General features: G+C 42.3%; 1 protein-coding gene across 6 annotated transcripts in view; it reads left to right on the top strand.

Moving 5' to 3' along the window:
• PAK1 (p21 (RAC1) activated kinase 1) overlaps nt 1-25,571 on the top strand; it is a 96,469-nt gene that overhangs the window by 30,293 nt on the left and 40,605 nt on the right. The window contains exon 2 of one of the 6 annotated variants that reach the window (XM_054056229.1): nt 24,104-24,222. The exons of 4 other annotated variants lie outside the window; for them this stretch is intronic. The gene's annotated coding sequence lies outside the window, so the exon portion shown is untranslated. Of the gene's footprint in view, nt 1-559; nt 580-24,103; nt 24,223-25,571 lie in introns of those variants that run through there. One more of the 6 variants, XM_054056234.1, reaches the window with a different exon arrangement.

Raw genomic sequence — 25,571 nt, 5'->3', positions numbered from 1 at the left:
TTGTTGAAATAGTGTTGTTGATTTCCTTCACCTCCTACAGCTGATGAAGGGTTCATCAGGATAATCATTTTTTTTTTTTTGTTTAAATCACATCATCAATTTTATTTTAGATGCTCTTTGCTTTCTTAAGAGCCTGTCCTTTCTGATACTAGGTACATCCTGCAGGAGCCATTCCTGTCTTCCAGCCCAATGCTTATTCATCCTGGGACCTAGTCCCTATGCCACCAACAGGGCTTGTGTGTGCTTTTTTTGTTTGTTTCAAAAGTGTTTGATCACATGCTGACATGCAAGCTGCATTCAATGCACAAGTGTGCAGTTGAGATGGTAAATGGAGATTCAAAGAACCTTACCTGAGCAGCAGGTGGCTTTCTGCTCTTAACATCATACCTGTTTAGTATTATAGCAGATGTCTATTGTATCTGATCATGTTCAGTTGCTCTTTGAATCTCGCTCTGTTATTTTGTCTTAGTATTGAGAAGCAGTGACTACAACAAGATGATCTCATCCAATATATGGTGTAGTTGTGTCTGGATTTGAAGACTTGAGATCGTGTTCCATCTGCGCTTCCTGCAGATATAGGTAAATAATCTGAAATCCATTAGGATGTACATGTACTATCTCTGTTGTCTGTTTTCATCCTTTCTCATGAATTCAAGTGCTTCACTTCTGTGATAGGGCTCTTGTTACCATTGTTTTTCTTTTCACTGGGATGCGGATGGGGTGAGCAGTGAAAGGCTTCTGTATAAAGCATAACCTGTGCTAGTTTTAGCATAAAGACTGCTTAACCTCTCTGTGAGGGCTCTGATCCTAAATTTCTAATGAACTAACTACAAATTCGGAAGGAGAGAGTCTGTGGTTGACTTTGCATTCTTCTTGACTAACGTATGAGAAGCTTGTGTTTGCTTTTTTCCCAAAAACTAGTCACCCCCCCATTGCAAAACTATAAAGCAAGGATGTGGGTGTTGGCAGCTGTTTTCCTTTTGATGTGGTCAATTCAGAATTAATACTACACATATAACTCTGAACTTGCATATTCTTGGAGACTGAATGTAGGATGAAAGGATCGGAAAGTGCGCTCTCCACCTGCTGGGAGCATGCTCTTTGCTTGAGTATTTCTGGGGGGCTGTGATCAGTTGGTGAAGCCTGACATAGCTAAGCTCATCATGGCATGCAGCCATCCAAAGGCAAGGGTGCTTTTCCCTTTCAGCGCTTGGCTGTGAGCTGACCTGGCAGAAAACTTAACAGAGCAATAAGAGTGAATGTAGCTGTGTTTTAGTATTAAAGATCCTGGAGCTCTCTATTTCATCTATTTGAAACCTGGATGTGAGGACTGTAAGACATATGGCTAGATCTGGTGGTTGCTCAGGATTAGCACACAAGTAAGTGCCTTCTTACTCCTTAAAGATCTGTCTGTCATTGTGGTACCTGCTGTGTCCAGCTTTTTATTTTAGTTATGTTTTTCTTACTTTTCTCTGTCCCTGAGCTCTCTGAACCTCTAGTACTTCTTCCCAGTCAGCTCTTGCTGGACCTGCTATTTCTTTGTATCTGCAATGTATTTTGACCCCTCTCTAACTAGTTCTTTGTTTCTAACAATTCTGTTTGGGAGAAAAAGCCTGACAGAAAATCACAACTGGACCTATTTCTCCCCACTCATGTTGTTGTGCTGTTCTGGATCCTGCTTCGATTCAATGTGAAAGTGTGATGCTTGCAGTCCCTGCCGTGCTGCAGGATCTTCATGTAATCTTGAAAAGATGATTCAGAATTGGAAGGATGTTTTCCCCAGCAGGGTCCTAAGCTGTCCTCTGGGCTCAAATGTCTTGCTGGTGTCAAGCTAGAACTATAGTTTTAATCCAAGGTAGAATTAAGTTGCTAATGCTGCTGTCAGTCACACTAAAATTATTAAATAATCCTCCTGTTTTGCTGTGTCCTTCCCACCTTGCAGTTCTTTGGTTCATAGTCAAAGTGCTATAGTGCAGGAGTTATCTCGCTTGGTGGCTTGTTTGGGGAGGTGCTCAGAGCCTGTCACCTTCCACTTGAACACTGCCCATAAACGCTCATAGTTAGCATAAAGCACAGCTGCGCTGGGGAGGTAACACTCTTTCTTCTGTCACACAGGTGTAAAGGGCAAACACAGAAGCAGCAGGCACAGAGAGGAGTGGGGAAGTGTGTTTCTGGTGTAGCACGATGTTGCTTTATCTCTGAATACCTTGAAATCTGTACAGAAAGACTTTGGCAACATTTGTGCCTCAGAATTCATAGCCAAAATGAAAAGATGATGAGAAACTTTGATGTTGTAAGGAACTGTGCAGCAGGTCAGTAAGTTCTGCTGGGCATGAAGGAACAACAGAAATAAAAAGTTGTGTAGGTTTTTTTTTTTTCCTTTCTTTCTCCCCTCCCCCGTGTTTTTTGGTTGTTTTATTTTTTGTAACCTTGGGACACAACTCTCTCAATAGCCTGTGGGTTTCATGGGAACGTTCAGAGACTGCCTTAGCAGCGCTTGGAGAGCCTAACCTTGAGAACAGAAGTAATGTTTCATGTGGTTACGTCCTAAAAGATACGGGTAGGCATCTAGTGGGAAACCAGAAAGCGCGTGGGCGCTTGATTCCCTCGGAAACTGTTGGGATTTGGCACCTAAGCTGGTAAAGTATTTTTAAAAACTCTTAAATATCTTTCTGAAGATTTGGTCTGATGTTGCTAATCAGTGTGAGAGGTGAGGGGATTTTTTTCTGACATAATTGCTGCCTTTGATCCTTGATACTTTCTAGCAGATAAACAGGAGGAAATTGAAGGAAAGCCACTTTGGAGCTGGAGGGATTGACGCAAAAGGAAGAGAAAAGAGATATATACTTGTGTAGTTTTATAAACTAGGGAGGAGGGCAGGACTGTTTGTGGGATTCTGAAGGGTATAAATGCCAAGAAATGGAGGGTGTGGAAGAAGGAAACTGTTTCGGTTTCCTCTCTGCAAGTGCTTGTGGAGGCAGGTAGTTTCACACACAACTTCATCTGAAAGGAGCAATTTCGTTGGATTTGCGAGTGTTAAGGGACATGCAGGTGAAACATTTTGTGTGGCCACAAGGAAAGTGCCTGCTTTCAGTCACAGTAAAACACAAGTTCGCACCTTGGGACTGCCTGGCACCTATAAATGTCGTCACATTGCATGAGAGTTACCTTCCATTTGTGGCAGCCTTCCCAATGAGGAGAAGCCCAGACAGAAACCCCACTTTAGGCACCAGTAGCTCCCGTCCCAGACTTGCATTGTCAGTACTTGGATCCCCACTGTGTGTTAAAGCAGAGCTGGCTACCATGGCTACTGATGGCTTTGTGGTGTCTGAAACCTTCACCAGGAAGGAAAGGCAAGGTGATGGCAGTGCCAGGGCACAGATTGCTGTGGAAGAGTGGGGACAGCAGGTAGGTGGAACAGTCTGTTATGAGACTATTCTTCTGAAGCTTTAGGACTTTGGGTTTTATATCCCTTAGGACATAAATATTTTATCCATCAGGATATAATCCATTAGAATTGGGGTATCTTAGGGAGTGCTTAATGACAAAGGTATGAAAAAGTCACTTAGAGTTGATAAAGCCATAGCAGAGGATATCAATCTTAACTGCTGAAGGTATTGAGAACATTCCCACAACAAATGCAGTTTTTTAGCTGCTAGATCAGAGAAGCTAACTTGAGATAAATATGAAAGGAAAAAATAGATTAAATAGGTAGGTTAGATGTTAAATCAGTCACCAGGGATGGGTGGTGTTCAACCAAGAGTCCTGAGGAACTTGAATGTGAAGCTGCAGAGCTGCTGGCCAAGCTGTATAATTTATCACTACAAACAGCCGCTGTCCCAGAGGACTGGGGAGTTGCCAATGTAATTCCCAACTATAAAAAGGGCTCTAGAGGGGATCCTGGGAACAGCACACCAGAGAGTCACGCTACCAGGAATGGAAAGGCCTGTGAGAAGGCTCTCTGAATATATAAATGAATGTTAACTCTTGGGTAAGAGTAAGCATAGCAAGTGAAAATGAAAATCCTGCTGCCCTCCACCATGAAGTTCTGTGGGGTGTCAGTAAGAAAGAGTTAAAGTGGGTGAGGTATATTTGGATTTTCAGAAAACTTCTGTCAAGATCTTAAGCTCCTACAAGTTTTGAGGGAAGGTTATTTTAGAGTTTGAAAGCTATGTGAATAATAGGAAGTAAAAAATTGAGGATGATTTCACTTTTCAGGATGGAGAGGGAAATATCACTGCAGTTGCAACCAAAAAAGCCACCATCCTCATTAGAGAAGGGTTGGAAGGTATCCTTTTGCTTCAGTATAAATGCTTGATGCACCTGCATCTTGCATGTGAAGTGCGGATCTGGTCTCCATGGCTCCAGAAGGACACAGTGGCGTTGCAGAAAGGCAGCTACAAGGATCAAAGAAATGGGCTGCCTTCCAAGGAGAAGCTAAAATGGCTGGGACTCTTCCGTTTGGGTAGGAGAGCAGGAACATGGGTGAGGTTACAATGATAAAGTCAGCAGTAAAGCTGCATATGAAATATCCATTAGCTCCCATGCTATTACAACTAGGGAACTTTTGATAAAACAAGATGGACTTTGATTTTAAAACAGATGAAAGAATACTGCAGTGGAAAAGGATTGGTGGCCTCAGAATAGGTATAATTTGGGAACAGGCTTTGCAGCTCTCACCTGTGCAGGGCAAATCCCACCCACAGTGCCTCTGCAAGACAGCCTGCATGACCCTTCACTTTACCCAGGGCTCTCTTCTGCAGCTTTTCGTAGGAAGTGATTATCCAGGTGGCTGGCAAGTGTTCGACACTCCCTTATGTGCGCAGTGAGGTTTGTTTTTTTTAATTATAAGTGACTTATGCCTCATACAAATGACTTTTTTCTTTAAATGCTGCCTTCAGCAGGCTGTGCATGTGAACTTTATTTTAATTAAGGATGAGGAATTTATTTTACATAACTATATCCCAGATTCTCATGAGAGAGTGAAAACAGCCCTGAGGGACTGATGAAGAGGCCAGCAAAATTGGTTGCCTCACCGATGGGAGGGGCGATTCCAATCTCTTTTAGGTTCTCTGTACCTGTGGGACTTGCTCCAGGCTGGCTGACAGCCAGAGGGATTGAAAGGACTTCTTTCTCGTAGCTTTATTTTGGGCCACTAATTTGTGGTTCTGAACAGATACAGGGATGGCGGGTGCATCTTGGGAGATGCAAGAGATGAGGCTGTTGTCCGTGTAGTGGGAATAGCCAAATGGGATGTGAATCTGCCTCCAAGCCCTTTTAGTGGTGGCTTGATGCTAGCTCAGATGACTTCTACCACTATGCCTGGTGCCAGGGTGTTACATTACAACACTTGGTTCCCATCTCCTTGGAACAGGAGTGCCTGTTAGGATCAAAGTGTGGTCCCCACCAGCCACTAGGGTTGATTTGGATTTAAAAGTGATGCTAGCAGGTGAGTCAAGGTGAGTCTCTGAGTCTTTGAAAACAAAACCAAATTACAGTGGAAGTCACAAATAAATATTTTAGAGGTGGTTGAGTATTTCTTGGTTTTGTTCTTTTTTAAATGCTGTCAACTAAAATGTGATTTCAGTTGTAAATCCTGAAAGGGTTGATGAGTGAAATGTTTCTGTACCATTAAAGAGGGAAAATCCAGGGTGTGTGCGTAGTGGTTTGCCTGTTTGGTTTTTTTTTTTTTTTTTCTTTTAAGAAGAAAGAAGTGATAAAGGTGTTAAAACTTAATTGCTGCAGTACTGGAAGCAGGGTATGTAAATAAAATAAGCTCTTTTTCACTGTACACAAAGAGAAAAATGAAAAACAAACCACAAACTCTGTAAAGATGCTAATGAATTGTATGAGTCAAATCTTGCATGTTAGCATCTGCTGCTTGTTTACAGTGGCTGAAGTGAGTGTCCCTTTCAGAAAGGCTTGTGTACTGGAGGTAGTTTTACTACCGCATTATCAGAATCTCAGTGTGGTATTGAAGATAAACCATTGATAAACTGCACAGTTCTGACCTCAGTGTCCTGCTGAACCTGGTGGTGTCCAGCAATTATTTTTTCTGAAGCCAAAACCCTGGAGAGATTTGGCATGTTTGTTTATTGCATCCAGTGGTATAAAGGGCAGATACCTTTTGGTTTTACTGTGTTAAGCCAGGCTCAAATATTGATGCCACGTAGTGAGGTCTCTCTTGGTTTTGTTATATCTCTGTTTTCTGCCCCAGGAGCTGACTCGAGCGAGTGTCTAGAGATTTGGGTTCTCTTGTCAAAATGAGTAGTAATTTTACATGAATCAAAGGAGGGGATTGATGCTCAACTGTTCTCGTTTTATTGAAGTGGCAGTTCACGCTATCGATCCTGAAACTGTTTAGGACTTAAGATTGATGGGAAGTAACTGATGATGCTGGGGCTTTACAGACACACAGCTGGTGAGCCTCTGCAGTCAGTCTCCTGTGAAAGGACGAAACACTTCGGAGAAGCGGATCAGCAAGGATGTGGGGCAAAGATAAGTCAGTTGAAATAGATGGTTGTTTTTCATCTGTTCATCTGAGCAAAGTACAGGAGCACAGTTTAGTCAGAAAGGAATCTGATGGTCAGGTCACAGCTTGGATGAGCTTTGCTGTGGGGTGAATTCATAAGTTGGAGCATGTGCTTCAAGTGGAGGGCAACAGAGGTGCAGCCTGGTGTCAGATCAGGAAAAATGGGGAATAATGTCAGTGTCAATTGTGTAAATCTGAGAGGATGCACTGAAGGCTTTAAGCACCGCAGAGTGCAGAAATTGTAGAGAAATTCCTGATGGTGAAATGGTTTTCCAGAAAGGCCTGAAATGAAAATCCCATCCCTGACACAGGTGGTCGGAACAAGAACACAATTAGCTTTGCTAGGTGATGCAAATCTCCGCTTCTTGCCCCTTGTGCCCTTTAGGGAGTAGGGCAGAGTGTCATAATCTCTTGATAATTTGAACCAGGAACAAACCTGTAATGTTCACTCAGTAGGAAAGGAAAAAGATAGTGAGCAATGCCGATGTCCCTGATTGGGGAGGTTGCACAGGAGACGGGTAAGGATGAGCATTACCAGCTCCTGCCCTGCTCTCTGTGTTGTTTTCATTCTGAGTGTGGTACCAGACCCAGCAGCTTCTGCCTGGCAGCCTACCCCAGCTGGCAGATCCCTTATCTGTGCTTTGCTCTGGAGTTGCTTGCAAAATTAGCAGGAGCTTGGAGGGTAGAAGCAGAAAAACCAGAGCAGGCCAGGAATTTAGAAACCCACATGGTGTTTCTCCTCTGCTGTAAACTTGTATGACTTTTCCCAACTCGCTTAAACTATGTCCTCATGTTATACATGGGTAGCAAAGCTATTGTGCATTTTCAGGTATTCTGCATTACCTGCAGAAGTTGTTCTTTCACTCACTTTAGTAACATTTTGTCACTGCATAGTGTTTTACGGAGGGATGGTTTTCTGTGAAAAAGAAGATCCTGAAACTCTGTGAGCCTCTAGTATAGGCAGAAAGAGTTGGCCAAGGTGGCAGGAGACACTGGGGAGGAGCATTGTCCTCTTCTGCAGAAACTCTTGCTCATTTTCTCTTCCAGAACTATTTCAAGGTATTTCTTTATTCCGAGCATTTGCTAATTCATTGTGAAACAGCAGAGAGTTGGGTTGTTTTTTTTCTTTTTTTTTTGAAAGATGCACAGATTAAATGCTTGAATACATAAGCCATAAGCAAAGAAATAAAAACATGCATATGAAGTGTGATGCTTCCTGGACTGCTGCGCAGCTGTTATGTGATGGGTGAAGTGAGATTCTACCTGCTGCACAGATCTCCTAAACCTTAGTACTTCAAGTTTTACTGTTTTCTTTGGCTTCAGGGACAGCAAGTGTCTGCAGTTCAGGCACTCTGATACTTTGCTTAATGTCCCTAGAAGACCTGCAAACTTAGCCAAGCTTTTGTGCTTGAAAGAGATGAACTTGAATTGCGACTGGGTGCTTCTAGTTCTGGGAGGCTGTAACGGTTGTGACCTTTTGAAACTTTGTTCAAACTGGTTTTGTTGCACTCGGTCAGGAATGTTACGTTTTTTTATTCTGCCTCCTAAAAGCCAAATCTTTTTTGTATAGGCTGCTTGCACTTTTATGGCTTGATAATATATAGCTTGGGTCAGGGAGGAATCAGGCATAGTCCATTAAATGTTTTCAAGCTACTGAAAAGCCCTTCAGAATGAATGAAAGAGGATTTAAGATCCTAGCTGAATTTTTGCAAATAACCTTTGTTTTGATTAGGAACAGAAATAAGCCCCCAAATTTTAATTGTTTGCAACTTCTGTACACATAAGCAAGTGGACTAACTCTTCTCTAAGACAGCTCTATGTGGTAAAGGGTTCCATGTTTAATTCTGAACTCTTCCTTCCCCTGGAAGGGAGCATCCAACGTCTCAGTTACCATTACTGAAATGTCAGTGTTTTTCAAGCAGAAAATGTACATTTTGTAGTTACAATTACAGTAAAGATTTGCACTGCCTTTTGAAACTCTTCTTGATACCTGTACGTGTGAAGGTACACATTTCACGGAATCAAGCTAGTTAAGGTTGGAAAGGACCTCCAGAGGTTTTCTGGTCCAAGCCCCTGTACTAAAGCAGGGCCACCCTGAGCCCAGGACTGTGTCCAGATGGCTTTTGAGTATCTCCAAGGGTGGAGATTCCACAACCTGCCTAGGCAATCTGTGCCAGTGGTCTCACAGTAAAAAAATGTTTCTTGATGTTCTGAAGGACCTCTTTGTGTTTCCATCTGTGCCCATTGCCTCTGGTCCTGTCACTGGATGCCACTAACAAAAGCTTGATTCCGTCTGCTTTGCACCCTCCCTTCAGATATTTATATACATTAATGAGATCCGTCTCTGAGCCTTCTATAGGCAGAACAGTTTCAGCTCTGTCAACATTTCGTCATCAGAGAGATGCTGCAGCTTCTTCAGCATCTTCATGGCCCTTTGCCAGGCTTTCTTCAATGTGTCCATGTCTCTCTTGTACTGGGGAGCCCAGCACTGCACCCAGCACTCCAGGTGCCAAGTAGTGGGGCAGGATCACCTCCCTCAACCTGCTGGTGAAACTTCGTCTAATGCAGCCCACAATACCATTAGCCTTCTTTGTAGTTAAGGACCCATTGCTGGCTTATGTTCAACTTGGTGTCCATCAGGACCTCCAGGTCCTTTTCTACCAGCCTACTTTCAAGCTGGGTGGCCACCAGCTCTTGTTCCTGCCTAGATTTAGGACTTTGCATTTCTCCTTGTTGAACTTCATGGATTCCTTCTGGCCCATGTCTCCAGCCTTTTAAAGTCCCTCTGTTGTATCAGCAAGACTCTCTGGCCTATCAGCCACTCCTTTCAGTTTGATATCATCTGAAAATTGGTGGACCCCCCCTGAGGTACACCATTAGTGACTAGGCTACAACTAGAGTTCATGCTACTCATCACCATCTTCTGGGCCAGGCAATTCAGCCAGTTTTCAATTCATATCACTATCTATTTATCCAGTTTGTCTGTGAGGATCTTATGGGAGACGGTGTCCAAGGCTTTTCTGAAGTACAGGTAGACAATATCCACTGCTCTCCCCAAGTCTACCAGTTCATTGTAGAAATTTATCAAGTTGGTCAGATGTGACTGCTACTGATAATTTTCTTCTCATTAATGTGCCTGGAAATGGTTTCCAGAGTTAGTTTGTCCATTACCTTCCCAGCAGTTGAGGTGAGACTGACTAACCTGGGTTCTCCTTCTTGAAGATTAGGAGCAACATTTGCTTTCTCCCAGTCTTCTCCCAAAAATTATTGAAATGGGTCTCACAGTGACATCTGTCAGCTCCCTCAGCACTCCTGAGTGCCTCCCATCAGGGCCCGTGGACTTACTTTGATTCCCCATATGTAGGTGCAAACAGAAACTTCTGGAGAAGGATTAAGGCCTTGAATTGAGTCTGTTCCTCAGTCCTTCCATCCCTTCTCTTCCTCCTTTGCCTACTGACCTTGGTGGTCAGTTACTGCAAGACACACTACACTTGCATGACAAAGCTACTGCGGGTTTGGCTTTAGATTTAAAGCCTACAGGTGATGTGGCTTTAAAGCCAGGAGACTTCTCTTGCAAAGGTTCTTCTGCTGTGTGGAGCTTCTCCCAAGGTGGTGGTGTCATGCGCATACACTGCTGAGCGTGTGCAACCTGTGCAATGTGTTTTCTGTTATGCCTGGCTGAGGATGCGAGTCTGCTGGAAGGACCAACTGTGCCACTTCAGCTCAGACTGCCTTGACTCGTGCTATTTGCTTTGGAAATTATAGTTTGAATTGCTGCTGATAACCCAGCTGATTGTTATATTATGCATTTAGCAGTCTCTTTTTTTAGTTCTTTCCTTAATTACTTACATAAATAATTTTAGAAGATTTAGCATTAATTTTTGAGAAGCTGGCATATTGAAGGCTGTAAGGCTGGCAGCAGGTGCTGTAAGTAATCGCTCTTCTAAATTAAGCAACTCTTTCCAAGGCAGTAGGTTAATTTCTGGGTAAGCAGCCAGCATACAGATTCTTAGAATCAGCTGGATCGTCACTGAACAAGTGACTTAAGGTTGTGTGTAGATTTAATGTCATGAATTGTCTCACTGAAGCCTTTCATTTTTAGAGGAAGCGAGGGCTGCACTCAAGCTTCTGTTGAAACAGTGCTATCATGTTGAACTCTCTGTCACCTGGCTCTGTGCTTGTCTTTGTAGCTTGGTCTGCAGTGCAGTCGGAGGTGTGTTTGGAGCATGGGCAGGCACGTCTAGCTGCCTAGTGCCCAGGGTATGTACATGAGTGGCTAATATTTATGCCGAAGTTTGTTCTGCTGTGGACTTCCTTTAACTAGTGTGAGGACAAGTGAAGTAGTTTTGGGGACCTTTGTGCCATTTCCTTCTCTGCCTTTGTATGTGAGAGTGGATTTCTGCAAAAATATTTCCTCTTATCTCCAGTAGAGCTCTCTTAGGATCCATAAGCAATAACTGTTGTGGGACAGAGTCTGCTCAGGGGACGCTGTTGTTAACCTGTTGCCTTTGTGTTGGCACAGCAGTGTTCTTGCTCAATGCTAGGTCACCTGCAGAAACCTCTCTGAGCCCATGAGTGTCAGGTCAGTGGTGTTTGTGACCTGATCACTGCGTGACTTTCATAGACTCTGCAGGGCTCTGAGGAAATTGGTAAAATCTTTATTACTATCACTGCACAAAGTGTGACTTTGGAGCACTTCATCTCACTTGTGGGGCAGGAAGGTACGGTTCTTAGAAACTCAAGCTCTCTTTAAAGTATATCTTCCTGCATGAAAATTGTGCCAAAAAGTAAGGGGTAAGAGGGAATTTCTAGTTACAGGGAATCTCATGCAAAGTGGAATAGAGCAGAAATAATGCCCTTCTAGAGATTTAAGAAAGGAGAGGACTTCAGAGAGTTGGGGGAAAAAAATGGATCTTTGATCCTTCCATGTGACTCTAAGCTGGGGCTTATCCCTCCTCTGCCTTACGGTTGGTGCCTCCTGTGTCTGCTCAGCCTAGTTATCAAGCTGGTGTTTGGAACCATACAAAAGAGATCGGAAGCCACTTTTCACACTCCTTAGCTTGATTTTTGCTATCATCTTCAGACAAAAAGTGCTCTTAGGCTTGAAGCTCAGTATCAGGATACAGCCCTTGGATGTTTTAGAAAAATAATAATCCAGATAGCAGGCTTCTGAAGGTTGAGCTCAGTTCTTGGGAACAGTGTGACAGAATGGCATGGCTCTTGTAATTGGTTTAGGGGTCTGCAATCTCTTCAAATAAATCTCTTCTCACTTTCTAGATTAAAACTTTACTGATTTGTTTGCTCTGAAATCTTGAAGAGGCACAGTTCCCATGCTAGTGCAGAGTCTAACAAAAAACAATATTCTACTAAATCAGATTCTTACACTATAAGCAAAAATATTCTTTCAGTCTTTGATCTTAGAGGTGGTGGCTTTGATTAAATAAACACCTTGAATAAATGAAGAATAGGAGGTGGTTCCCCAGTCATGCCTGTCAAGTAGTGGCAGATTTGAACCCTGTGTTCAGGAAGCCTTGTCAGGTGGAGAAGGCGCTGTCCTCCAGCTTGAAGAGTCTCATTGATTTCCCTGCTCCATAATGGAAACAAGATGGATAAATGACTCGATTTTTCGATAGCTCAGCTTTACTCTGAAACTTGAAATCTCATGTGGCACTGTGAGCAAAAATTTCTCTTTAAGTGACATTCCTATTCAGTGGGAATTGGGACCAAAATATCTTTTAAAAGAAACGTTAAAGAGGAAATTATACTTAACACTGACTCCCCACTCCACAGATCTTCTGAAAGTAGATGCCTTGTGGGTTTAACAGATGGTCTGAATGCATATTGATGCACTCAGATAATCTGAGTGTATTCTCTGTGATGCTGTGAGATGCCCGCAAGGCTTGGAAGTGGAGAATTACACTGTGCAAGAGCTGGATGGACAGTGGTGACAGAAACATGCTAATTTTGCACATGTTTTCTGGGGAACCTTTTCAAAAGGGGTTAGAATTTGGCCTCTGAGCACTTGAACACAATCTTGAACACTAAAGGGTCAGAGGTGGGGAAATCTCGTTTCTCAGATGATTTTGGCTCTGCGTGGACTGCAGGATTGAAAACGTTGGGTAATACAGTGACCAGATACTCAGCAAATGTCTTGCAGGCCAGTTTTCTGAATGGATTCCTGGAAGAGAAAGCAGAGGTCCAAACTTCCTCTGCTGTGGATTTGTGGATTTTGGGAAGGAGTAGGTCGTTTCAGAATAGTGTGTTGCATTTTTCTCACTGACTGTCTTCAACTCAGTCTATCAAAATCTTTTTTTCCAGGCTGCATGAAGAATTTTTAATGCTTTCTGTTATTAAAAGCAGAACTTGAAGGAGAAGGAATCTTATCTCTTACCAATGATACGAACACTGCATTAGAGGACTTGGACACACTAGTAACAACAAAATATTACTCCACTAGTCTGTCCTCTGAAATAAAGTGTGTCAAGCACATTGCTGTAACATTAGACTGAAACTTGGCAATTATGTATTTGTGGCAATTTGATTCTGTTCTCCTAGAATACCCCTGGAGAACATCCAACTGTAGCTCTGCTCTGATCCCACAACTACCCTGCGGATGTCTTGAACACTTGCACATAAGCAGCAAGCTCTAATGGTGTGGTTTGCGTAGTTGTTACAAAGCTTTGAGATCTGGTTTGCTCTCAGAAGGCTTTCCATTTGGGAAACTGCTACTGTCCCAATTTTAACTCTTCCAGAGGAAGGGAAAATTAAAAGCTTCAGAGAACCAAGCTTTTGTCAAGGCTGTGGAGCCAGCTCTGGGTGTCTTTCTCAGATTTGCCAGCCTGCCTTCTCAGCTGTGGCTCTTTCTGAGTGGTCAACAACTGTGTTTCCTCTGTGAAAATAAAACCACTTTCAGTGTGGCTGATGAACCTTGGTCTGCCATGCCCATCCTCCGCCACAATTGTGATGATGAGTGTCTTACTGACCAATACAAGTGCACAATCTCCTCTCTTGATTCTTTCACAGTCCTTGTTTGAAAAGTTATTTGAAAAACTTTCCACTGCTTTTGCCTTAAAAGTGACTTTTGGAGTTAAGGATGCCTTTAGTTTTATGGCCTAAAGCATGCATGATAATTACGTGTCAGTTACTGTGTTAGGTGAAATACTACAGTCTTTGAGGAATACAAAACCCAGCTCCAAGCTGGACCCATTCAACTTCTCTCACTCAAACTCCGGGGGCCAGGGATGGAATCTCCTAGGTTTTCTGCTCCGTGGTGACAGTGGTGTGTATCTATGTGGCTGCTGTTTATTACTCTGTAAGTAATAGTTTAATGGACTTGTGTGCAATAAATTGCTGTTTCTTGTTGGTGTGTGGTTTCCAATAGTATGTTAGAGAATTACTTATGTCCTTTAAATTGCATCATTCAAGAAGGTGGTATTTTAAAAATGTGATTATGATATCAAGGGTTTCTGAAGTGGAGGGCAGACCAGCTTTTGCTTCCTCCAAAGATGTCCTGTCTAGACAGAATGTAAGTCATAAACATGACAACTATGAGGGGTTTCTTTTCCTGCTTGTTTTTCTTCTCCTTTTTCTTTTTTTTCCCCCCCTTTTGAGCCAGGCTTCTTTCCTTCTACATTTGGATCATCTTAAAAAAGAGACTAGTTTTAAGGTAAAATGCAAGCATACCAACTAATTTGTGGAATTCTTCTTGTCATTTGATAACTAAGTGCACTTTAAATTGGAATCTGTCTTCTATCCAGCAGTGCACGTACTTAATTTGACTCTTGCTCCAAAATGAGTCGTGTTTCAATCCTTGAAAGACCAACTGTCCCTTAGCTATCTTTTACACCATTTTTTATTTTATTTGGGTTTTTTTTTCTGTTTGTTGGTGTCAGGATGCTGCTGTGATGGTTAAAGAGGTTGTACCAAATCCTTACATACTGTGTCCCGTTTACTGCATTGATTATTTTATAGGGATCTGACTTGAAGTCCTGTATTGTGCAAACCCCTGCTGCCTCCAGGGATCCAAATAAAAGATCTGTTTAAGAATTAGGTGCTGCAGACCCTATGGTGTTGTCAATGAAGTGAATTGCTTCAGTTTGGGCAGGATCCAGACCCCCTGTTCAGAGCAGAGATACTGTACAAAGCCCTTGGCTCATGGAATACATGAATTGGCTGTTGCTCGGCTCCCTACAGCGTAAAGGTCAGGTTGGGTTGAACAGGGCTGATAGCCATGTTTCCCTCAGGGGAAACGTTCAACTTGGCATATCATTAACTAAGCACATATTGGCCAGATAAGAGTGTGGAGCAGGAATGGGAAAGACCATCAACCAATAGCAGACTGGTTCCCGGAGCATCCATGCCATTAGATCTGGGCACCCAGGCACGATGTGGACAGCAACTAGCTCTTGGACTTTGATGCTTCCTGGCTATAAATCCATCCACCTTGTTCCAGGTTGTCCTAGGGATGGCAGTAGTTATTCTAGGGCTGTTCTGATGGCATCTGTGGGAAAACATGGCAATTTGGGAGGTGGTGCTGGAAAGAAGTTCTAAAAAGGCATCTGTCTGTTGTTGGTGTTACTTATCTAATCACTAATAACAGCAGGGAACCAAACGTGAGGGATCATGGCACAGGTTAAGCCTGGATGCGACTGCTTTGTGGGTTTTTTGCTTTTAAAATTCTGGTTTGTTTGGCATTGAGTAGCCTTTGGAGATGTGCTTTTAGCCACTGTACTTTTAAAATTAGCATGCTAAAAACCCTCTTACGGTGGAATTGTGAGAGTATGTCCATATGCAGACACGTATTGGCTGAATTCAGTTGTTACAAAATACCCCTTTTGGAAACCTTAGCTCAAATGTCATTTCACATTTTACCATTTTTCAGAAGCTGTCAGGTAGTGCTGTGTGGGAAGTGTTACAGGGCATTACGGAATAAATCCTGAAATCCTAATTTGGGCCAACCTCCCACTGTTTTCAGTGGGTGGCTTGCTGGCATTAAGGCCAAGTACCCCTTAGCTATCACAGATGACCTTTTTGTCTTTTTAAAGTCAAGGAAACTGAGAGTTGGTGTTTGTATTCCAGATCAAAGTACAGGATTGCAGCCCTTAAAGTTCATACTTGCACTTGGATTTGTGAACAAGAACTTGTTTAAATAAAAACATGTCTAGTAACTGTTCTTTATATTCTCAGTAATAGTGAAATGCCAGAGATCTGGAAAGAGAAATTAGCTGGTGATTTAGAGCAGGGTATAAAGAAAACTTCTTCAGGGGAAATGCTGATGTTCTGAAAAATTTAATTTTCATGAGAAAATATGACCATTTTTATTTTTAATTGGAAACTTTAAATTCTTTCAAAATACCAGCACAGATTTATTGAAACATTGTTTGTTTAGATAATTTATTATTTTTTTTTTTAGGAAAGTGTTTCTGTGAACTGCCTGCAACTTTTGTCAGAATATTGCTTTCCAGTACGAGATACTGAATTGCATATATTTTAGAAGGTAGTTGTTTGGAAATAGGTGCCTGTAGTTCCTGACTGTCAGATAGTTGAGACTATATGTTGTTCTGGCCTCTTCTGTCTGTCCAAGAAAGAGGAAAATATTGTGTTTGTGTTGGCAACACTCAAAAATCCAAACCAATATTCTAATAGTAAAAAAAAAAAAAAAATAAGAAAAAGGCTCTTTTTTTTTTATAACTGAGAATAAGTTTCTTGTGGTAACTGAAGTTGCTGAGTTATAAAAGATCCTGGAAGGAATTTTTTCATGTTCTGTAACTACCTGAGTTGCCTTTCCGTTAAAGAGGGGATTGACTGACTGGAGGAGGGCAGAGTAAACAAGTACTCAGTGCTTTTTTACCTCCTCTTGTACCTCCAAGATCACAAATAAGGTTTGTGTGAGGGCAGGGAGGAGAGCTCCTTGTTACCACGTAGCAGGACTGTATTCCACAAGTTAAAAAGCAAGATGCAGCGTATTGTAGTACTGATCCCAACTCTTTCACTGGTTTTCTTTAGATAAGTAAGTTGAATGATGTTGCATCTCTCTCTCCTTTGGAGCCTCCCTGCCACTTTTTGTGACTTGTAATTGCAGAATTGGTGAGGTTAGCGGGAACCTCTGCGGATAGTCTAGTTCGCCCCACTCACTTAAAGTGGTGGCAGCTGGAACAGTTTGCTCAGGGGTGTGTCCAGTGGGCTTTGAGCACCCCCGAAGATGGAAACTGTGTTTTTTCTGGGCAGCCTGTTCTGTGGTTTGATTCCTCCTAAAAAAAAATTGTTTTTTTGTTTTGTTTTGGGTCTTTTCCCTTCCTTATTACATTTAAATGGAAGTTTCTGTTTTTCACTTTGTGTCTATTGACTCTTGTCCTTTTGCTGGATACCACCAGGAAGAGCCTGGTTCCCTCTTTGCACCCCCATGAAGTATTTCTGCACATTGATAAGAGCCTCATGAACTTTTCCTTCTGCACATTGAACAGTCCCAGCTCTCACGGCCTCGTGTGTCAGATGCTCCAGTCCCTTAATCATCTTTGTGGCCCACTACTGGACTGTCTTCAGTATGTCCATGTCTCTTGTGCTGGGGAGGCAAGTGCTTGACTCGGTGTCCAGAAGTGTCTCACCAGCCCTGAACGAGGAGGAAGGATCACCTCCTTTGACCTGCTGGCAGCGTCCTTCCTAATGCAGCCCAGATGCTGTTGGCTTTCCTTACAGCAAAGGCCCTTTGGAGGCTTATGGTGAACTTGATGACCAGGATTCCAATGTCTTTCTCTGCACAACTGGCTTTCTGCTGGCCGGCTCCCAGTCTGTGCTGGTCGCTGAGGTTATTCCTCTCGAGCGGCAGGGCTTCACATTTTCCTTTGCTGAATTTCACAAGGTTGGTGTTGACCCAGCTCTTATCCCTCTGAGTGCTAGCACACCCATCTTGCCTGTCAGCTGCCCCTTCTACTCTATGCCATCACCCATAATCTTTCCTTCATAAAGTATTCAGCGTCCTGTGTGAAGTGTTTAATGAATCAAATCTCTCAACAGTTCTTGAAAGTACATTGTCTGATCTTTTTCCCCTGTGAACAGCAGAGGTGACTTCCCTATCACTGAAAGAACTTTAAGTACTGTGCCTTGTAGTGAAGGACTTCATCGCTCTTATTTAAGACTTTAATTCCTTGGATCTCTGATAATTTCTGCAATACCATCTAATGCCCTATGCTAACACCATGGCAACCTGCTATAGCTGTCTCTGTATAATCTTGCTTGCTGGAGAAGGAAGGCTTTCTAGGGTAGGAAATCTGTGGGGTCAGTGGAAAAAGTACAGTAGAATGAGCGAAGAATCCTGTTGTAATTTAAAAGTATTGCAAAATGACTTTTTTTTCCTCCCCTAAACTGTGCCCCAGAGGAAACAGGGGTGTCAATTGAAATTTTCTCAATGCTTTATCCCCTCCCCCCAAACCTACACCCTAGGCCAGTCTAAACCTCTGGGCTAACAGATGGTGTTGAGAGGGAGAGGGAGGGGGAACAATTTACATCTAAATAGCTGAAATAAAAAAGGGTCGTGTCCTGCAGACCAGCCTCACTCACCTGCTGTTTAAATCCCCCTGAGAAACAGGCAAACACATTTCGTTTTATAACGTCTGCTGTCAGCTGTACTTACTCTCTGAAACATTCTGCCCTAGAAAAGCTGCAAGCCTCTGTATCTTGCTGGATGGATTGTGTTCTGCCCCCAAGATGATGAACTCTTGAGGATTTGGTTCTTTGAACACAGTTGGCAGCTGTGGCACTTTTGTTCAGCTTTCCCATCAGTGACGGCTGTTGGCTACCGTAATTAGTGCATGCACTGATGGCATAGAAAAGGTTCAAACGAAATACTACCTTTTCCTTCAGCTTCATACTCATGAGGCTGTGTGATTCAGACATAGTCCTTTGGCCTCCGACTGCAGTATTCTGCACTGGGTTTGTGTGTAGGTGAGGTGGGGTTTGGCCCTAGTGACAACCAAGCTGCAGTGCAGCGGTGATCCTGATCCTGCGGGATTGTGGCATGGTTTGCTGTTGGATGGCCCTGCTTAATCCTGCATGCACACGAAGCCAAGTTACTCTGGCTTCCTGACTGTCTATTGTAAAAAAAAATTGTCAGGTTAAACTAAGACCTTGCTGCTTTTTGATGATTTTCATCTTGAGTGTAAAGGTCTAAAAGTTGTTTTAACAGGGGTGGGGAAGGGAAAAGAAGCACTCGCCCACTGCTTCTCCATATTCATATACTCTGGGTCTACCTCATGTCCTAGCAGCAGGAAGCCAGCTTTTGGGTCTTCAGGCAGGCTTTCTCAAAGTTTAAAGCCGTGGAAAGCCTGTGATGAGGAAAATATTCCCACTTCATCATAATCACATGTACTGTCAACATGCTGAAACCATCCTACCTGATTTCTCGATGGTATTTGAGGGATGCAGGCAGTGGAGGAGGCAACAGGGCTTCACAGCTGAAGTTTAGTCTTACTGCTAAATACCAGAATAAGTGAAACCTGTTTCTACCTGCCAGTTCCTTGGACTTCTGTGCTCAAATGCTAAAAATAAATAGCATGAAGATATTCCAAGTAGTTCAGGAACTTCATTAGTTATGTCTGTTGGCATCTTCTCCACTTCCCAGTAAGTCAGAGGCATTTGGAGTTTGAGTCTGGCAGACCTGAGGGCTGGTGAAAGAGATGTCTGAGGACCCACCACCGTCTTCTGTGTGGTGACCTAGTAGAATAAAACTTCTGCAGAGGAGGATTTCTATTTCTGGAATTGGAAGACCTTGAGACTTCTTTCTTCAGCAGAAGCCTGAGGGAAAATTGTCAGGTTAACCTTTTCAGAGCCGCTCAGGTCTCCCTCCCTTGAGTGTCCTGGAAGAGGAAACGTGCTCAAGAAGTGTCCTGGTTTTCTTGTTTATTTCATAAGTGTATTTCTGTGTAATGAGTGGTAGTGGCCGAATGACCTGTGTTTAGTTTTGAACTTAATATGGATTCCAGTTATAAGAAACAGGATCTGATATATGCATACTTATGGAAGTAACTAGACAATGTGTAATACCAAATTAGATGAATTCGGAGCTTTCTATTGTGCTTTATAGCTTTTTACAGTTTTTTTTTTTTAGTACTTTATATCACTTGAGGATAATTATGTTTTATAAATGGTCATATGCATGCCCACTCTCCTGGAGTAAATGAAATGGGTGAATTACTGGAGTGGAGCAGGTTACATACAAACATGCACACATACATGTGCGTGTGTGTATATGTATGTTTATAAATGCATACTCCGTACTGTGCTACACGTGCTCCTTCTGCCCTGCTGTTTCTGGCTTCTTCCTTTGGACCCCAGTACAGTGACAGATGCAGGTAACTGGCTCTGGCAGCTGTGCTGGCTCGTGCTGCTACCGTCTCCTCTGGATAAAATGCTTGTTAGGCAGCAGGGCCCCACAGAGCATGTGAGAGCAAATCCAGAAATGAAAGGTGATTGTTGTAATATTTCTTTCCTCTTCTTTTTTTTTTTTTTTTTGTTTGGTTCGTTGGGGTTTGTTTGTTTGCTTGTTTTAAAAAAACCCACAAACTTTGCAGCTGTCGAAGAAGTACTCCTTTAGAAAGGAGGCCATGAGTAGAAATATGTGGAAATAAGAGTTGCTCTTTGAGGCGATGTGTGCAGGTAGTGGGGTAAAGAACAGGAAAATGTTTTGCCCAAGTTGTATGCTTCCTTTATTTTATTGTTTTTATTTCTCTTTTAAGGCAGTTTACTTAGAAAGTGAATGAATGACATTGGAGCACTTATTTTCTCTATCTTCCTGAGCATTCTGGTTAGAAGAGGAACTTGTACATAAAGGACCATTCGGCTTGTTCACAGTGATTTTTTTTTTAATGATTTTCTGTGTGCAGTACTAGAAGATTTAAAAAAGATGTTCTGGATTGGAACCATGCCTAATGCAATACTTGGGATAATAGGATTATTTGACTGATTTTTAATTAGAATAAAATTCTAACTAGATTGTTTTGAGCATACATTCAGCTCTGGTTTGTTGTTATCGGTCTAATTGTCTCCTAAATTAGAGATACCAATATTCTAATTCACCCTCTCCCTCTGAAGTCATTGACACTGAGAGACAGTATGAAATATTATGTAAATGATACTCGGGCATGCAAGGTAGAAAATGATCTTTAAAGACATTAGCCAAAACTTAGGTCTTCTCTTTACCTGCAATGTCTTGACTGAGGGAATGATGAATTGATATTTTTCTGTATTTATTTCTCTGTCCTGACAGGTATTTTAAATGCTTCAAAATGTAGTCTGAGAAAAATGCCAATAATCTCAGCCTTTGAGGAAGGAGCAGCTAATGAATCTCCAAGGACATATCCAGCATACAGAATCTTGGTGGGGGAGAGAAGGTTAGGAGCCATCAGAGCAGGGGCTGGAGACAATACATCATCGTGGATCTAAGAGAGAAGCTGTCTGCTGCTAAAATAAGATATGAAAATGACAGACTTACGTCCTGAATTGCTCAGGGCTGCTTTTTGAGAGCTCATTTGAAAGAGTTGCATTTTGGGATTTGACCACTTCTACTTGAGATGTCGAGGTTCAGCTTTGTCAGGAACATAGCATTAGGTTTTTACAGATTTTTAATTTTAGTAAGGATTGAAACCCTCAGGGAAAGTTTTACCTGTGTGCACGTAATTTCAAATCGTTTGAGAAGTTTAAAGAATGTACATTAAACTCAAATCCAACTTGTATTTTTAAAGCTTAGAGACCTAGCTCGATGGCAGGCCACAAATGTGGGTTGCTGTTTTATAATATTTTCATAGAGCAACAGAGACTGATAAAACTGCAGTAGAATATTTAAGCTCCTCAGTGAATACTAGATGTATATTGAAGTGCATCCACAGAAAAACAATGGTTATTTCCAGCGTGAAATGACATTTCTTAAAAATAAAAGCAGTCAAATGTGTATTTTGGGGGTCAAACTTGTATTTTGGGGGGCTGTGAATCAGCACCTGCAAATACTAGCAGTATAAGAATAACCAGGAATGGAGGAAAATTCAGATAAGAGGAAATCACTGAAAAGAAAGAGTGGAAGAAGCAACCTCATACTTGTAAAGAAGACTGTTCTCTTAAGATATCAGGTCATGCTCGGCTCTGGGTGTATCGGCAGCCTTTCCTTTCCCATAGCAAGTGTATTTCACTTCACTGTATCCCTCTACGAGGAGTGTAAGAACAAGAAAGGGGTAGTTAGTGCGGGTTGTGCTACAGAGGGGGTATGAGTGTGAGCTGCAGTAAGAGAGAGGCATCACTTATATGGGGCACAGTCCAATTGCCATAAAGTGGGTGAGGCAAAATTGGTTTGGGAGAGCAGCCCCATGCATTCCTCCTAGGTATGCTCAGGGACGAAGGCTGAGATTTCTTGGGCTGTGAAATAGCTGTTTCCAAAACCGATTTGCCTGTTCATGTCAGAGTTGTATAGCAAACAGAACTGTTACCGTGCAGGTGAGAGTTGAAATCTTGGTGTGCTAGCTGTGGAATTTAAAATATCTCATTTTATGCTTTCTTGCCATGGACTTACAGTAGGAGAGAGAGGGAGTGTGGGCAGGTAACCTGGTGTGGATGCTGAAAAGAGAATTGGCTCGAGTGCCTGAACACTGAGGAAATTTTGGGGTTATGAGTAGGTAGCAGAACCACGAAACTGTGGTAGTAGTGAACGTCCTTGAATCTTGATTATTGGAGTTGAGGAAGGATGATCAGAATACTCTTCTGCATCTTGATCTGCTGCATGCTGTGCTCTCATAGGAAGGCTAATTCACATGCTGATGACCTTAGCAGGAAAGTAGTCATGGGACTTCGGCAAGTCAATTTACAGCAATGGGTGAAAATACTATACTGAACAAAACGCCTTGATTCACACAGCTTCCTAGAACATCAGGCTTTGGTTGTTGTCTTCATTTTAGAAATCCAGTGCGTTTTGTCAGGCACTTAGAAAAGTTACAACACTGCCTGTACAGCCTCTTGGCTGCTCTGTAGTGATGATAAAAGTGCAGAGGGGAGATGTAACCAACCTGCCAAGGCAGTCTTGAGATGAATAAAACATGCATACTGGCAGTTCATCCATCAGTGAAATCCAAATTCTGCTGAATTTGCAGTTCATATTGTTCCTAATTTTATGATGTAGTTGCTTGTCCACTGGGAATTGGATTGAAAGGAGCAAATAGCTTGCTGCAGATGCTGACAGGGCTGTGTATAGGAGCTCGACTGGTCTCCACTGGAATGGGTTTCCTGTGAAGCAGCCGATATTGCTACTTCACGAGAAAGAACGACGTTTAAATAGCTAGCAGTGGAGGTCCATGCATCCTACTTGAAGCTGCTTAGGTAATCATATCAAAAACACAGGATAAGAAGATCTGTGCCCCAGAAAGTCTTGCCCAAAGATGTTGAGGAAAACCTTGTCTGCTATTTCTGGTCCTGTTATTAACTCCTACTCCTAATTACATAGTGCCTTAAAATGGGCCTGTTACTGTAATAAGTGATGCTCCTATATTTCCTTTTGTTCAAAGGTATAAAAATAGTTTACTTGGCTCATGGACTTTATTAAACTGAACTAATGCAGAGTTGGGTCATAATCTGTTGCAGAAGCAGCAAATCTTTTGTATCAGTCCTATAGAGTTTTCTTTTCTCTACTGACATACAGTAAAGTATGATGGGGATCCAAGTAAATGATGTGATAAAAGGCCTGATGGTATCTCATAAAAACAAACTGCTGCTCATTAAATCAGATTATTATGGTTCTTAATGGACTGATGGATTCTCGGCAGTCCGTTTGGTACAAGCAAGGAAGTCTAGGAACAGGAGACATTTCTACAATATACTTGCTACGCTCACTTCTGGCATATAATTATAAACACAGAACTGATGCTCTGCCAGCAAAGAAGGCTCTACTGGGAAAGCTCAGTTAGGTGGAAACCCTGAGATACCTTAGGTTTTTTCATTTTGACTTTTACATGAACTCCTTTTAGAGCATTAAAGGTATCGTAATTGAAGGAATAATCATTGCAAACTTTAAGCAGATTTATGTGCAGTTCTCAAATTGCTGGTCTTTACTGGTGCTAAATCCGCTATTTCAGTTCTGTGTATTTGACCATGGTTTCCTTGTCTCTTAATTCAATTTGTCTACAAAATCCTCATGTCTGATGCAGAGCTTATTCTATCTTGGGAGAGTTATTCATTCTTCCCATTTCCCCAGCTTTGAAGAACAACAAAAACTTTAATGGAGCAATGTGAAACTGAAGCAATCTTTGCAATTTCCTTTAATTGAAAACTACTGCCAGTATGAAGATCCTGGCCACCAATTAAGGGAATGTGACAGCTTTGCTAGTTGTTACATAAATGCTACAGAACACAGAGCTTCCTGCTGTCATTAGCGGCAGTGAACACAATGGAGCTATACACAGGAGCTAATGCTACTCTGATGATAAATGTTTGCATTTCCAATTAGCACTGAACTATTGCTGCTTTTCCCCCTCAGTCTAATTGAGGCTCTTGGATGGCTTCAGCAGTTAACGATGCCTATGTTGTCTTCTTGCTCTTCAGTTTCCCAGCGAGAAATGAGGAAAGGACCTGGATGAGTTTCTCTCTTAAGAACATTGGTTTCCTCTTTGCAAGTCTCCGTTGTGGTGTCTCTTCTCTTCAGAAAACCTCACTTCTTACAGGTTAATGCAGGCTTTCTGCTGTTTACATACTGTGACTTTTTGCTTGCCATAGCATTATGGTCTCTTCTGTGCATGTGGGATGTTGTTGACCTGACATGACAATGTTCTAGTTTTGTGGCATCTTTCTTACCCCCATCCCCGTTGCTAAGTGGCAGATATCAAATCTGTGTATTTAACATGGTACATGCATACATGCTGTCTTTTTGCGAATACCTATGTGTATTTAAAACGTGAATATGTTATACTAGGAGTCATTCCACATTCGAGGATAGCAGGGCTTAATTTTGAGTCGTGTATTCTGTGTTCATCTTTTGGATTTGAAACTTTTTAATGGAAGAGTGATTAATGATTCAGCTGCTTTCAGTTGCTGTTGCAGTCTGGACTCAGAGCCAAGTAACTCATGTGGAGAGTAGTGAGATTGTGTTTAACTGTGTGTGTTAACATATTTTCTTTATGCTGCTTCTAGTCATTTCCTCTGGAACATAGATTTCCTTCAGGAAACCTGCTTATATGAGCTTTGGGTATGCTTTAACATAAGAGGCCTTTATTTCCCCCCCTCCCCTGCTTAGCAAGCTCTGATTCCAGTCACTGCTTTGACTTGTGTGTTTGAAGCCCTGCCTTCCTGTGAGCAAAAATGGAACCAGAGCCAAGACCGCTCTCTACTGCACTGGAAAAAGGAGCCTGTACTCACATCTGCAACAGCGAAGTTGCTTGTTCAGGCATGTAGCTGGGGGAGGGGAAGACAGCACTTCTGGAGATGAGGAAATAAGGAGAATGATTTATGGGCTGAGAACTTTTAAAAATTATACTTTTCGTTCCTTCTGTCTCAGCTTGGATTTTCTCTCTCTCTTGGGCTGTTTAAAAGTGCTGTTAAAATGGGATAAGTGCTAGGTCAAAACAAGCGGGCTGTTGCCTGGGGTTGGGAACAGCTGGAGTTGGGTCTCTGCAGCTCCCAAAGCTTGAGCTACCCAACTGGAGCACAGGTAAAGTGAGTTCATCGTGTTCTCTTGGTACTCGGGCATAGCTGGCACTGACTGCGAAACAGTTATCGTTTGACATCGCCAGTTATTTGTGAAACAAACGAAACTAAGTTGAAGCGTGGAAATTTAAGCTGGCATTGCCTCTGCAGTTTGGATTCATGCCTAATTTGGTGGAAAGGACTTGACCCTTTGATGCTACTTCAAATCCTCTGTGTGTCTGGGTTACTGTCGCAGCAGTCATGCATGGGCCTGTGGAGGGTGGCGAAAGCTGGGCCTTGATTATTTAAAACAAAACAGAAAGAAGCTTCCTTAACTTGAGTGAAAGGAGAACTCTGCTCTGTTGCTAGGAATCAAGTGGTTATAATTAGT

Source organism: Cuculus canorus, chromosome 1 (genome assembly GCF_017976375.1).
Source record: "Cuculus canorus isolate bCucCan1 chromosome 1, bCucCan1.pri, whole genome shotgun sequence".
Classification (NCBI taxonomy): Eukaryota; Metazoa; Chordata; class Aves; order Cuculiformes; family Cuculidae; genus Cuculus; species Cuculus canorus.
This window is presented reverse-complemented; position numbering and strand designations above follow the sequence as displayed.